The sequence below is a fragment of the Dermacentor andersoni genome, chromosome 4 (assembly GCF_023375885.2).
Source record: "Dermacentor andersoni chromosome 4, qqDerAnde1_hic_scaffold, whole genome shotgun sequence".
Lineage (NCBI taxonomy): Eukaryota > Metazoa > Arthropoda > Arachnida > Ixodida > Ixodidae > Dermacentor > Dermacentor andersoni.
Window position 1 is genome coordinate 63543785 of NC_092817.1, and position 13088 is coordinate 63556872.

The window sequence follows — 13088 nt, forward strand, 5'->3', positions numbered from 1 at the left end:
CGGCCTCTCTCGTGCAGCGTGATTTTCTTTCTGTTTTGTAGCTCTGTGCGCGACCACTGTACAGAGGGCTGCATTAGAATGCACTTTTATTATGTGTGCTGAGCCTGAGGGCGTGGGGTCAAACCCCGGCCACGTCGACCGCGTTTCTATGAGAGCGAAATGCAAGAACGCCCATGTACCCTGCTTCAGGTGCACGTTAAAGAACATCAAATAGTAAAAATTAACATAGTGTCCAACTACGCTATATATAAAGATCGTATCTCGATGGCGCAGAAGACCACACAACGGAATTGTAATTTTTGCTCTTTATTCATTGTAAGGTAGCAGTATAATTTATTAAGTATCCAGCGAGGTAACAGCATAAGAAAGGCACGTAAAGAAGGAGGCAGGAGGGGGGGCGCTCAGGTGCCAAGTAATTGGTACTGGTGGATGTTGTCTTCTATAGTGTGCAAGCTGCAACTATCTATGCGTGTTGCCTTCCGGAACAGCGTTTTTCATTCAAGGGCGGCAAGACATCGATGTCGCAGAAGACTTTCGTGCGCGGATGGCAGACCAAGCGACATGTCCAGATCCTCCAGCCCGAGATGACGTCCCCCATTCCCGTGATTGCCGCATGGCCCTTCCTTTTACAATGGAGGAGCTCGAGACTGCACTAGCTCTCTGCAGGCGCTCATCATCTTCGGGTCCAGATGGTATATCATACTTAGCCTTGTGCTTGGAGAATCCACACGGATAGCATTGTTGAGTCTCTACAACACCTCATGGCAGGAGGGAAATGCTTGTGACGAATGGAAAGTGAGCCGCCTGGTGCCAATCTTGAAGCAGGACAAATCTCAGGGCTAGAGCTCACCTCTTACCGCCCAATAGCGTTGGCCAGCTGTGTAGGAAAGATAATGGAACGGATGATCCTTGGCTGCCTGGAATGATACCTTGAACACTACAATATTTATCCGAATTGCATGGGTGGTTTGCGACGTGACCGCTCTTCCATCGACAATGTAGTTGATCTCGTTTCATATGTCCAGCACGAAAGGCCCCGAAAACGTTTATCTGCAGCTTTATTCTTAGATGTGAAACGGGCATACGATAACGTACTACATGAGGCCATTCTCGACGCTCTAGCGATGGTTGGCCTAGGTCGAGTATTTTTGTGCGTTACAAGTTACCTATCTGGAAGATCATTCTATGTGTTAGCTGACGATGGCCCAACTACGCGACGCTATATCTGCAGGGGTGTTCCTCAAGGCGGTGCTCTCAGCCCGACATTATTCAACCTCGCATTTATTGGGCTTGCTGAATACTTGCCAACTACAACCAAAATTTCAATATACACAGACGACATCTGTGTCTGGACTTCGGCAGTCACACGTCCTCAGATACGTGCACGGCTTCAAAGAGCGGCTACTTTGACAGCGAGCTACTTGTGTGAGCAAGGTCTCAGCATATCACCAGAAAAATGCGCCCTAGTGGCATTTACTCGCAAACAAATGACGCCCTATGTCATCTCAATTAATGGGCGGACCATTTCCTATGTTAGAACCCACAGATTTCATGGTGTAATTATCGATCGAGACCTCTGTTGGAGCCTGCACGTGTCCTACATGAAACGGCGCCTGACAGCAACTTCCCAGTTGTTTAAATACTTGACAGGAAAGATATGGGGGATGTCAGTAGGCGCAATGCTGATACTCTACAGAGCTCTCGTTCTCGGTTTCTTTAAAATATAGTCTACCTGTACTGAACAACACCTGCAAGACGAATATTCGTGTTCTGCAGGAAGCACAAACTCAAGCACTCAGAGTTTCCCTTGGTTTGACCAGATGCACGTCAACAGAGGCAACTATTGCGATTGCTCGGGACCATCCAATGCAAACTCACATCACGGTGGAAGCCCTGAGAACGCACATAAGACATTTTGCACGTGCCCCCTATCACCACTTTGCAACACTGCCTTCAGACAGGCACCAAGCATCATTCTATAAAGCTATCGTCAAGTACAACGACAAGCTTTCCTCGGGCTTCACCGCTGCATCTAAACCATCGATACCCCCTTGGTGTCTTGTCAGCCCCACAGTCCATCTCAGCGTACCAGGAATCGGGAAAAAGTCTCTCTGCTTCTTCTGCACGAGAGGTACGCGGACAGTGCACATATTTATACTGATGGTTCCACAAACATCCAATGTTCGTCCGGTGCTGTGGTTGTCCTAGCAAGAGGTATTAACATCAGCTTTAGGACTTACCACCCAACGACATCGACATCTGCGGAACTAGCTGCTCTTCGCGCTGCACTTTGTTTCGTCAATCGGGAGCCACCTCGACAGTGGTCAATTTTCAGTGACTCAAAGGCAGCCCTACAATCTGTGCTATCAGCTCTGCGTCGTGGGCCATTCGAAGAGCTCGTGCTCGATATTAGATGCCTCCTCCATACATCACATGAGAAAGGGCATCACGTGACGTTTCAGTGGTTGCCAAGTCACTGCGGCGTCATAGGAAATGAAGACGCCAACAAAGCTGCTCGGACAGCTCTTGAGGACACACAGGAAGAGGTCATACCACTTTCATGCTCCGACGCAGCCAGCAGACTTCGAGTGCTTGCACGGGAGGTCACGTTCTCTCTATGGTGCACACCAAGCAGCCAGACCAACTGGAGCAATCGTCAACACGACCTGCCCTCTTTGATGCATCTCTGTATGCCAACTGGACTCCGCCGAAGTGAGGCCACCCTGCTGTATCGCTTATGGCTAGGGGTGGCCTTCACGAAATCTTACTCGTTTCACATTGGAATGGCCGACAACGCTCTCTGCAATGCCTGTCTTTGTGAGGAGACGCTGGAACACATTCTGTGCGACAGTCCTGAATATAATGTTCAGAGACAGTCCATGGTGTCCGTTCTAGCGCACCTTGACAATAGACCATTGTCAGTTGCAACTATTTTCACGTATCGCCGACAGAGGACATCGCAGCTGAAGGCAACGAAGGGGCTACTTCGGTTTATGAAGGAGACGGGCTTGGACAAGCGGCTGTGACAGTGATGTCATGTACCACGCTAGAGTGACAGACTGTAACTAACGATGTGTGTGCCATGTTATGTGCTCTCTATCTCTTCTTCCCATCTTTCATCCGCCCATCCCGCTCCCATGTGTAGGGTAGCAAACCGGTTAAGCTAAACTAGTCAACCTCCCTGCCTTCCTTCTCCACTTTTTCCTTCCTTCTATGCGCATATGTATTTCAGATTTCACTGTGAACCTAAGAACGGGACAGTCACCTGCATGACGGCGTACGTGTGGTCCCTGTAGTGCAGAGATTCCACTTCCGGCCACCACAGCGAACGGACGTGCAATCATGTGCTCCTATGGAGCGGCTCAGGCGGGCGTTGCCCGCGGTAACAGGCTCAACGAGAACGACGATAGCGACTATCAGGTTGTTTTGCCGCAGCTGCCTACGGGTCGTGTCGCGTTCAACACCGTGTTTTTACACGGCGACATCCACACGAGGCCCATTAAGGTCGAAGATTTTCGTGACGCGCTGCGCCCTATCGGACTGCTGCCTGAAGTCGTTGCGCTGGGAGCGTACCAAATAAACCATGTCTGAGCGGTCACCATGTGTGGTGCTGATGCAACAGAGAGGCTGCGGGCCGTCAAGGAGCTTCAGGTGATGGGGCGGCGCTGCCTCATCATCGATCCCCAGGACCGGACGGTGAAGTTGCGACTGCACTGGCTACTTCACGGCATCGACGACAAGGATGTGAAGGCGGCACTTGCGGCCTTCGGCAAGGTGCTTGAGGTCAGCCGCGAGTGCTGGCGCGTTGAAGGCGTCAGTGACAAAGGCTTGACGACGAGGACCGTGCTGTTGAACTTCAAGAGCGGTGTCACCGTGGATGACCCGCCCCGTCAGATCCGGGTCGCCGGTGAACTGGCCCTCGTCGTCGTCCCTGGCCGGCCGATGCAGTGTTTGCGCTGCAAAGGAAACGGTCACGTGCGCCGCGACTGTAATGTGCCCCGATGTTCTCTGGGCCGACGTTTCGGGAAACTTGACGCCAAGTGCGGGTGCTCTTACGCCGCAGCGATAGGTCAGCCTGAAGGTGACACGACAGCAGAGGAAGCCATGGACGTGGCTGAAGCTGAGGAAGCTGCCAGAGGTACAGGAGACGTGGCCAAACTGCAGGAGACCACCACTACAGTGGCACCTGCTACGGAGGAGACACACGAGCTCCCTAAACCCGCGAATAAATCTGCGAGGATACCGGTAACGGCAGAGAAAGACGTTGAAAAAGGGGAATATCTTCCGCAAGTTGCTGTAGTCGGCGCACTGACCGACTGCAAGGACCAGACAGCTGACGGGACCACCAATACATCGGTTGCTGGCCCGGCCGTCAAGCAACCACTGGAAAAAGAAGACCTCAAAGGCAGCCATGACGCAAGCAAGGCAGATGGACCACCCGCAAAGGCGCCTCTGGGGATACGCTCCGGCTACAAGCCAATGCCGAACGTCGGGGCAGGGAGGCGTGTCCGGGAGAATCCGGCGCCTCAACAAAACGACACCGGGCAACCGGACAAGCACGGTGACGTCTAGCGGTGCGCTCGACGTTAAAGGTAAGCACCATGCTTCGGGTTCCCCTTCAAGACTATTGGTGAATGACGGCTTTCAGTTTCACCCCACGTAATGTGCGAGAACTGGCTGCCAAGAAAAAGCAGAATCAGGTCTATCGACTCTTGGTGGACCAGGACCTTGACGTGTTGGAAGTACAAGAAACAAAAGTTGAAGGGGAGCTGGAAACCGGAAGCATGGTGCTTCGTTTCACGTCTAAGTATTTTGTGATTGTTAGCCATGCCGTGGGAACATCTGCTTTCTGCATCATTTTTGTTAAAAAGTTGCAAGGCCTTGTGATACAAAATTATTTCTCATGTGTGTCGGGTAGGATTGTGTGGTGCGATTTTTCGTTGGGTGAGCGTGACTGGCGGGTCATTTGTATTTGTGCACCAAACGCGGATAAAGACAACGCTAATTTATTTTCCGAGATTAAGAAGCATCTCAATGTGACGAAACAACGGGTTTTGCTAGGGGATCTCAATTCGTACTGAGTGGGAGGGATAGAGCGTCAAAAGAGAGTCCGAAAGACAAGAGCACCATATTGTTAAAAGAACTTATAGACGAGCATGATATTGCTGACGTTGCCGAATGTCTAGAAGGGGAACGCGAGGTGCAGTACACGCATTTTCAGGGCTCAAGCCATGCTCGGCTAGACAGGATTTATGTGTCCCTTCAAATCATACCTGCATGTAACATTTATACTGTACTACCCGTTTCTTTCTCGGACCATTTCTTAGTGAAACGCAATGTGGGTGAAAAAAAAAAAGATGTAATAGTTTTAACTGGGATCTGTGGAAATTTAACGCAACGCTATTACGTGACGAGCACTTTGTCCGTTTTGTGTCAGAAGCAATAAACGAGGTTAAACTGGACGGTAATAAGCACATAGGTGTTGATTGGGAGTTACTAAAACAAAGTTTTAAAATAAAGGCAATCGAAAAAAGCAGCGTCTTGAAATACCGTGAAAAGATGAGAGAGAACGGGCTGAAGGAAACAGTGCGGAAACTAATTGCGCTGGAAAGCTAAGCGCCAAGTCTTTTTAAAGAAGACCTACTTAAGATAAAACAACAGCTGGAGCAATTCTAGGAGAACCGCTATCGGGGGGCGCTCATTCGAGCCAGAGCAGTATCACGGGCCCCGGGGGGGAACGCCCACGAAACGGGCGCTAGGTATCGAGAAGATGCATGGGCGGCGAAACGAAATAGAAGTGATTGAAGAGAATGGCCAAGAACTGAATGACCGGGAGAGCACGTGCGTTTCACCGGCATTACGAGCGGCTCTTTGCATACCAGCCAGTCGAATCGAAGCATACAGAGCAAACTATCTTTCTCGTATGCCTCAACTATCAGCGGAAACGAAGTCACTTCTAGAAGCACCCATTACGCATGCTGAAATAGAAAGTGCTATAGATAACCTGAGCCCTAATAAGTCGCCAGGCCCGGATGGTCTTGGCGCGGCCTTTTATAAAGCGTTCAAGAACGAGTTAGTGCCTTTGTCGAAAGCGTTATTTGACGACGTTTTTGCTACCCACACATTCCCACCGTCATTCTCTGAAGCCCATACTGTCCTTATTCCTAAGACGAACCAAAAAGCAATGTTGAGGCTAGTCACAGCATACAGACCCATTTCATTGACCAACACGGATTACAAAGTTTTAATGAAAGTTCTTGGAAGCCGATTACAGCCAATCATTAAGGATCTTGTAGGACCCCACCAGACTTGTGGTATAAAGGGGCGCACTATCGCTACAAATCTACACACGATGAGAGGCGTCTTGGAATGCTGGGACGATTTTCAATATGCCGTTGCCATTCCGCAGATAGATTTTGAAAAAGCCTTCGATTTTGTACAACATAAAATTTTGTTATTAGTTCTTGAGCATATGAATGTAGGATCAATCATCGCTGATGGGGTAGCTCTGGCGTACCGGAACTGCTCAACATGGCTGATTAATAATAACACACTGGGGGCCCCCATTAAAATAGAGCGTTCCGTACGCCAGGGGTGTCCTCTCAGCCCGCTTTCGTTTGCCATCTACCTAGAAAGCTTTTGTTTGGCAGTCATTCAAAACAGTAGCATAAAGGGCTCACAAACTCATGGCAGCCGAAGTGAAACTCTTGGCATATGCAGACGATGTAGCGGTGTGCTGTACAACTAAAGAAAGCATTACAGAAGTAACAACCATTGTTAAACATTTTGGAAACACAACAGGGAGCGTTGCAACTTGGAATAAGTGTTTCCGTTTTCGGCATGGTGAATGGCAGTCAACACCGGAAACGTTCGCCAACATAAGATGGGTTAAATCACCTGCTAAATACTTAGGTGTTCCGCTCGAACATTACCGGCGGAACAGGGACTACCGGCTCGAAGAGGCCATACGACTCAAGAAAGAAACAATAAATTGGAAAGGTGCTCATCTCTCGATGTTTGCGCGATCCGCTGCATGTAACTTGTTTTAATAAGAAAAATATGGTACGTTATGCAAGTTTTCTCTTGCTCTCGTTTAAATGTGCAAAGGTTCCACAGAGTTTTTGCTGTGTTCATTTGGGCATCAGAATGGGAGAGGTGCAGCCGTACGAACTTATTTAGGAGTGTCAAGGACGGGGGCTTAGGCCTGTCTCATCTTTTTGTGAAACAGCTAGTAAAACGGTTTTCTTTCTTTCGAGACGTGCATGAGCCTTTTCTGCGCACAATGTGCCAATTACGACAGAGCAAGCATCTGCCGATGTACGTGGTGTGCAATTTAAGTATGCCTGATGCTCTTCGAGGGTACCTAAGGGAAGTTGTTGACAGTGTACGTTTTCTGTCCGTACGATTTTCTAACGATTATCTTTTTTCGGTGTCGCGGAAGAAATTATACAGGGATATAGTTGACCTGATTATGCCGGTTGCGATGTACAGAGACATGAACAGTGGAGGACCGGGAAAGGACGGGTTAAAGCGTGTTAAGAAAATCCTTTCTTAAGAGAATTCTTTTTCTTTTTTTTGCATACCGGAACTTTACCGGTACGGGCCTTTTTACAAGATAGGGGTTTTTCTTTACCTTGAGAAGCAAGCTGCCTTATATGTAAACAAGTCGAAACAATTCCCCATGTTTTTTTGCATTGTTGGGCAGGGGTTTTCTTTTGGGACGTTCTTCAAAGAACACTACAGAAATAATTGCCTTTAAGCCCGTTAGGTATCAGATTTTAGAAGGTAGCGAATGAGGATGGGATTCCTTTGAACCAAATTGTGCTAATGCGCCTGCACTGTTTATGGCGGGCTCGAATGGCCGGTTTCTTTTGTGAGCCTGACAGCCGGCCAGCGCGGCCTCTCTTCCGGAAAGGTATTTCCAACTTCATTGTTCTAATTAAAGACCAAGAATGTCCTCCGGATTGGATGGCGTGGATTGAGCCCCTCGCAACATTAAAGGAATTTTAAACCAGACATGGGCCGCCACAATGTGACTGACCCCACAATATACATGTGCACAAGCTTGAAAGTGTGATTATGAAAAATTATGGACCGCTTACTTTATTTAAAGAAATGATGCCCTTTGTGTTTGCTAGGTGAAAGTTCCGGCAATAAAAAAAAAAAAAGTCCCTGTAGTGCAGTGGATAGCGCGTAGGACTTCTAACTTAAAGGTCCCGGGTTCGAACCCCGGCAGGGATGCTGCCTCTTTTGTGCAGCGTGAATTTCTTCGGTTTTGTAGCTCTGTGCGCTACCACTGTACAGTGGGCTGCATTAGAATGCACCTTTATTATGTGTGCTGATCCTGAGGGCGTGGGGTCAAACCCCGGCCACGTCGACCGCGTTTCGATGAGAGCGAAATGCAAAAACGCCCATGTACCCTGCGTCGGGTGCACGTTAAAGAACATCAGGCAGTCAAAATTAAGATGGAGTGTCCAACTACGGTCTATCTAAAGATTATATTATGTTTATGGCACAGAAGACGACAGAACAGAATTGTAATTTTTACGATGTATTCAATGCAAGGTAACAGCATAACTTATTATGTATCCAGCAAGGTATCAGTATAATAAAGGCTCGTAAAGAAGGAGGGAGGGGGGGCGCTCAGGTGCCGAGTGATTGGTACTGGTGGGTGTTGTCTTCTATAGCGTGCAAGCTGCAACTCTATGTACGCGTACGTATTTCAGATTTCACTGTGAGCCTAAGGACACATCTGCAAGATTGCGTACGTGTGGTCCCTGTAGCACAGAGATTCTACTTCCGGCTACCGTTCGGTGCTGACGCAGAATGACTTCCTCCGGTGGGGTGGTGTTTGCGGCTCAGCCGAGCCGCGGAAACCGTATTATTGCCGATGAAGACAGGGAATACCAAGTTGTTTTGCCGCTATTGCCTACAGGACCCTGGGTTTTGAATACTGTTTTCCTTCACGGGGTCGTGACCGCAAGGCCATTTCGCACGGAAGATTTTCGGGACATGCTGGCTCGCCTGGGACTACTGCCCGAAGTTATCACCTTGGGGGCGTTCCAGATGAACCAAGTTTGGTCGGTTACGTTCAGCAAGTCGGAGTCTACGAAGAAAATGTTGGCGTGCGGCGAAGCTGAGGTGAAAGAAAGAAGGTGGCTAGTGTAGGACCCGGCTAACCAGGAGATACGCGTGAAATTTTTCTGGCTCCTTCACCATGTCCTAGACGAAGACGTCCACGCGGCACTCGCAGCGTATGGAAAAGCCACTGACGTGACCAGACAACGCTGGCCTGTGCAAGGAATCACGAACAAAGGTTCGACAACGCGCACCGTAATCTTGAAGCTGAAGGCGGGCGTGACCAATGAGGATCTGCCACATCCGTTTCGAGTAGCCGGTATCATGGCACTTCTCGTGGCCCCTGGAAGGGCTCCCTTATGCTTGAGGTGCAACCGCACGGGACATATGAAGAGGGAGTGCCGCGTACCGCGCTATATGCCGGCGCTTTGCCACGATGAGAGCCAGTGTGTGCGGACGTATGCGAACATCGCAGGCCCCGCAAAGTCTGACGAGGTCTTACAAGAGCACGTCATGGATGCCGCTGATGCCGAGGAAGCGGCTGGTGGGTCCGATGTTACGCAGAGCTCAAAGGCAAAAGTCCTCGCTACGCTTGATGGATCCTGCAGCACTGCCAAGCATGGAAAGGGCGATAAAGTGCAAAGAGCAGAGGTGGCCGCGGAAACGTCTGCCAAGGACGCAGTGACTAAGGTTGCCACAAAAGAAAGCAGTAAAGACAAAACGAAGACAGCAGCGGAGAAGGCAACCCCTATGGACACCAGTGGCCCTAGTGGTACGGCAGCGAAGCGGTCCCTTGAGGAAAGCAATGACGGCAAACCAGCGAAAATCAAAGTGGTTCAAAGCGAGCCACCTTTGCAGACAACCAAGGTCCGGCGACCGTCTTTGAAGCCTACGCCGAATGTGCCGCCCGATAGGAAACCGTCGGCGTCAGTGCTGACATAGCATGATAGTGTGTCTACAGACGTTTTCCGTTTTCCTTTTACTTATTTTGTGTGCGGGGGGGGGGGGGGGGGGGCTTTGCTGGGGAATGGTGGGATAGCGGGCGACTGCCACAAGACGCAAGTTCCGCGATGGAAATTCATAGATTTGGAATCCAACAACGACAGTCCAGAGGATGGTTTTCGCTGCGCTATGCCGGTAAACGTGAGTGTGCAGCCATTTGTGCGCAGTGAATGTAGGTGCTGACCGGTCCTTTCCTTCTTCATAACATAATGAATTCCACCAATGTCGCGTTACGTGTTGGAAGTATAAATGTAAGGGGCCTTGGCTCTAAGCGAAAACAGTACCAGCTAAGCAGGCTGTTCATGGAAACTGATTGACATAATGCGGTGCAAGAAACTAAAATCGAAAGTGAAGAAAAAACGGAACGTATGGTAGCGGCTTTTCGGTCACGGTATTAGGTTTGTGTATCACATTGTGTAGGGAGGTCTGGTGGGTGCGCCCTTTTTGTTCGCAGTTCTCTGGACGTTGGTATTGAAAGCGTGGTTTGGGATGTTAATGGCAGACAAATAGTGTGCGACTTTGTTATTGCAGCTGTGAAGTGGCGAGCGATATGTGTTTACGCACCTAACAAGGAACGTGAACGCAAGGTTTTCTTTCAATGCCTTAAAAGCCAATTGAATTGTCAAACCAAGATTTTATTGATGGGGAATTTCAACTGTGTGTGTTAGACTGAGGACAGAGTGCTAAGCCCGCCGGTTCACTACGCAAGCGCGCAATTTTCAGCCGAAATTGTTGGCGATGTGAATTTCGTAGATGTGGGCCATGTCATGGGAAATGGTACGAATCCGAGGTTCACGCATTTTCAAGGAGTCAGCCATGCACGATTAGATCGAGTATATATGTCCGCTGATTGGATTCCAATGTGTAGCAACTATTAGGTAAAATTTGTGTCATATAGGGACCATTGTTTTGTTTTGTTTTCGTTCGGCCCTAGAAAACCAAAATTTAATTGGGCGTTGGGGAAATTAAACTCGAAACTACTACATGAAGATGTTTTCTTTAAGAAAATTAAAGATCATATTCAGAACCTATTATAAAAGGACCATCAAAGTATTGCAGAAGCATGGGAATGTTTCAAGCAGGAAACGAAGTTAATGGCAATGGAAAGATCATGCACTTTACGACGGGAGGAACAAAGAGAAGAAAAAGAGTTGCAGTGTCAACTTAACTTCTACTTAACAATGGAAGGTGCTTGCCCAGGTAGCTTTGCGAAGGGAATAAAAGAAATAAAGGCTCAGTTAGAAAGCGGCGATCAAGAGAAATATCGAGGTGCGGTTATACGTGCGCGCGCAGAAAGATTATGGTGCGGTGAAATACCGACCAAAAGAGCGCTTTTGGACGAAAAGAGCTACGCTTCACGAAAGGAGATAATAGGCATCACATATCGAAACGAAATTGTGCGTGAAAACCAACACATTCAGCGGGCTTTTTTTGAGTATTACAGCGAGTTGTTAGGCAGTAAACGCGAGCACACGGAAGGTTTTGATAGGGAGTTTTTGAGGCTTCTTCCAAAGTTGGATGAGGACGCAAGGCTGAACCTTGAGGAGCCAATTACTGTCGCAGAAATAGAACGAGCAATAAATGGGTTAGCTGTAGGTAAAGCGCCAGGCCCTGATGGATTAGGCGCCGCTTTTTATAAGGCTTTTAAAAAGGAAATGGCAATATTTTTGCATCAGTTAATCAATGAGGCATATGAGAAACAAGTTCTACCACCTTCGTTTAGTGAGAGCCATGTGGCATTATTACCAAAGAGTCAAGACCCTCAAACTCTACTCTCGGTGCGGGCATATCGGCCCATTAGCTTTACAAATACAGACTACAAAATATACACGAAAGTTCTCGGGAGGCGACTACAGTCGGTCATACAGAAGTCAGTGGGACCACACCAGACGTGTGGAATGAAAGGACGGTCCATTATGACAAACATTCATGTGGCACGGACGGTCCTTGAGTGTTGTGATGCCTTTTCAGAGAAGGTGACAATATTAAAGTTGGACCTGGAAAAGGCATTCAATAGGGTGGCGCATAAAATCCTTTTTCTTATACTTGAACATGTCAACGTTGGATGCACGTTATTAGAGGGTGTTAAAATGTGTTATGATGAAATAGTATTTAAGATTATAATTAATAATACATTATCGCAAAATATACAACTCAAATCTCCTTTGAGACAAGGTTGCTGTTTGTCACCTTTGCTTTTTGCATTATATTCAGAGCCATTTTGTTTAAAGGTACTCTTCTGTAGTGAAACTGTAGGTTATCGGGTAGGCGCGAGTGAAATAAAGATTCTAGCATACGCAGATGACGTAGCAGTGTTCTGCTGGGATAAAGAAAGCGTTAATAAAGCGGTTGATGTGGCCAAAAGTTTGTAAAATGTCAGGAAGTGTCGTTAATTGGGGAAAATCAGTAGGAATATTGCACGCGGTTTGGGAACATTTCCCCACTGAAATGGAAAGTCTACAGTGGACGACTACCCCTATGAGGTACCTCGGTGTACCGTTACAGCATCTTCAGGACACGAAAGATTACTGGAAAGAGCAATGCACAGAAGCGAAGGAAAAAACAAAACAATTTGGTGGGAGGGACCTTTCCATGTTGGCGAGAGGAACCGTATGCAACTTCTTTTTCGTCGCCAAGATTTGGTTCGTGCTACATTCCATATGCGCATCAAGAACGAGCACACAAAAGCTGCACCGGGAATTTACCGTACTTATCTGGGGACCTGTGCGGGAACGTACCAGTCACACCAATTGGTTCACATTGGTTAAACGAGGCGGCCTGGGCTTAGCTCACTTGTTCTTGAAGCAAGAGGTTTCACGTTTTATGTTCTTGCGATATCAACAAAATGTATTTTTATTAACTGTGTTTCAGGAGCGTCTGAGTGACACTTTACCAAATTATATTGTGTCAACACGGCTAGCGAGAACAACTATTAAGGGCTTTCGGCGTGAAGTTGTATGGGCGTACCAATTCTTGCGCACGCGTTTTTCTTTAGAGTATTTAAGCAG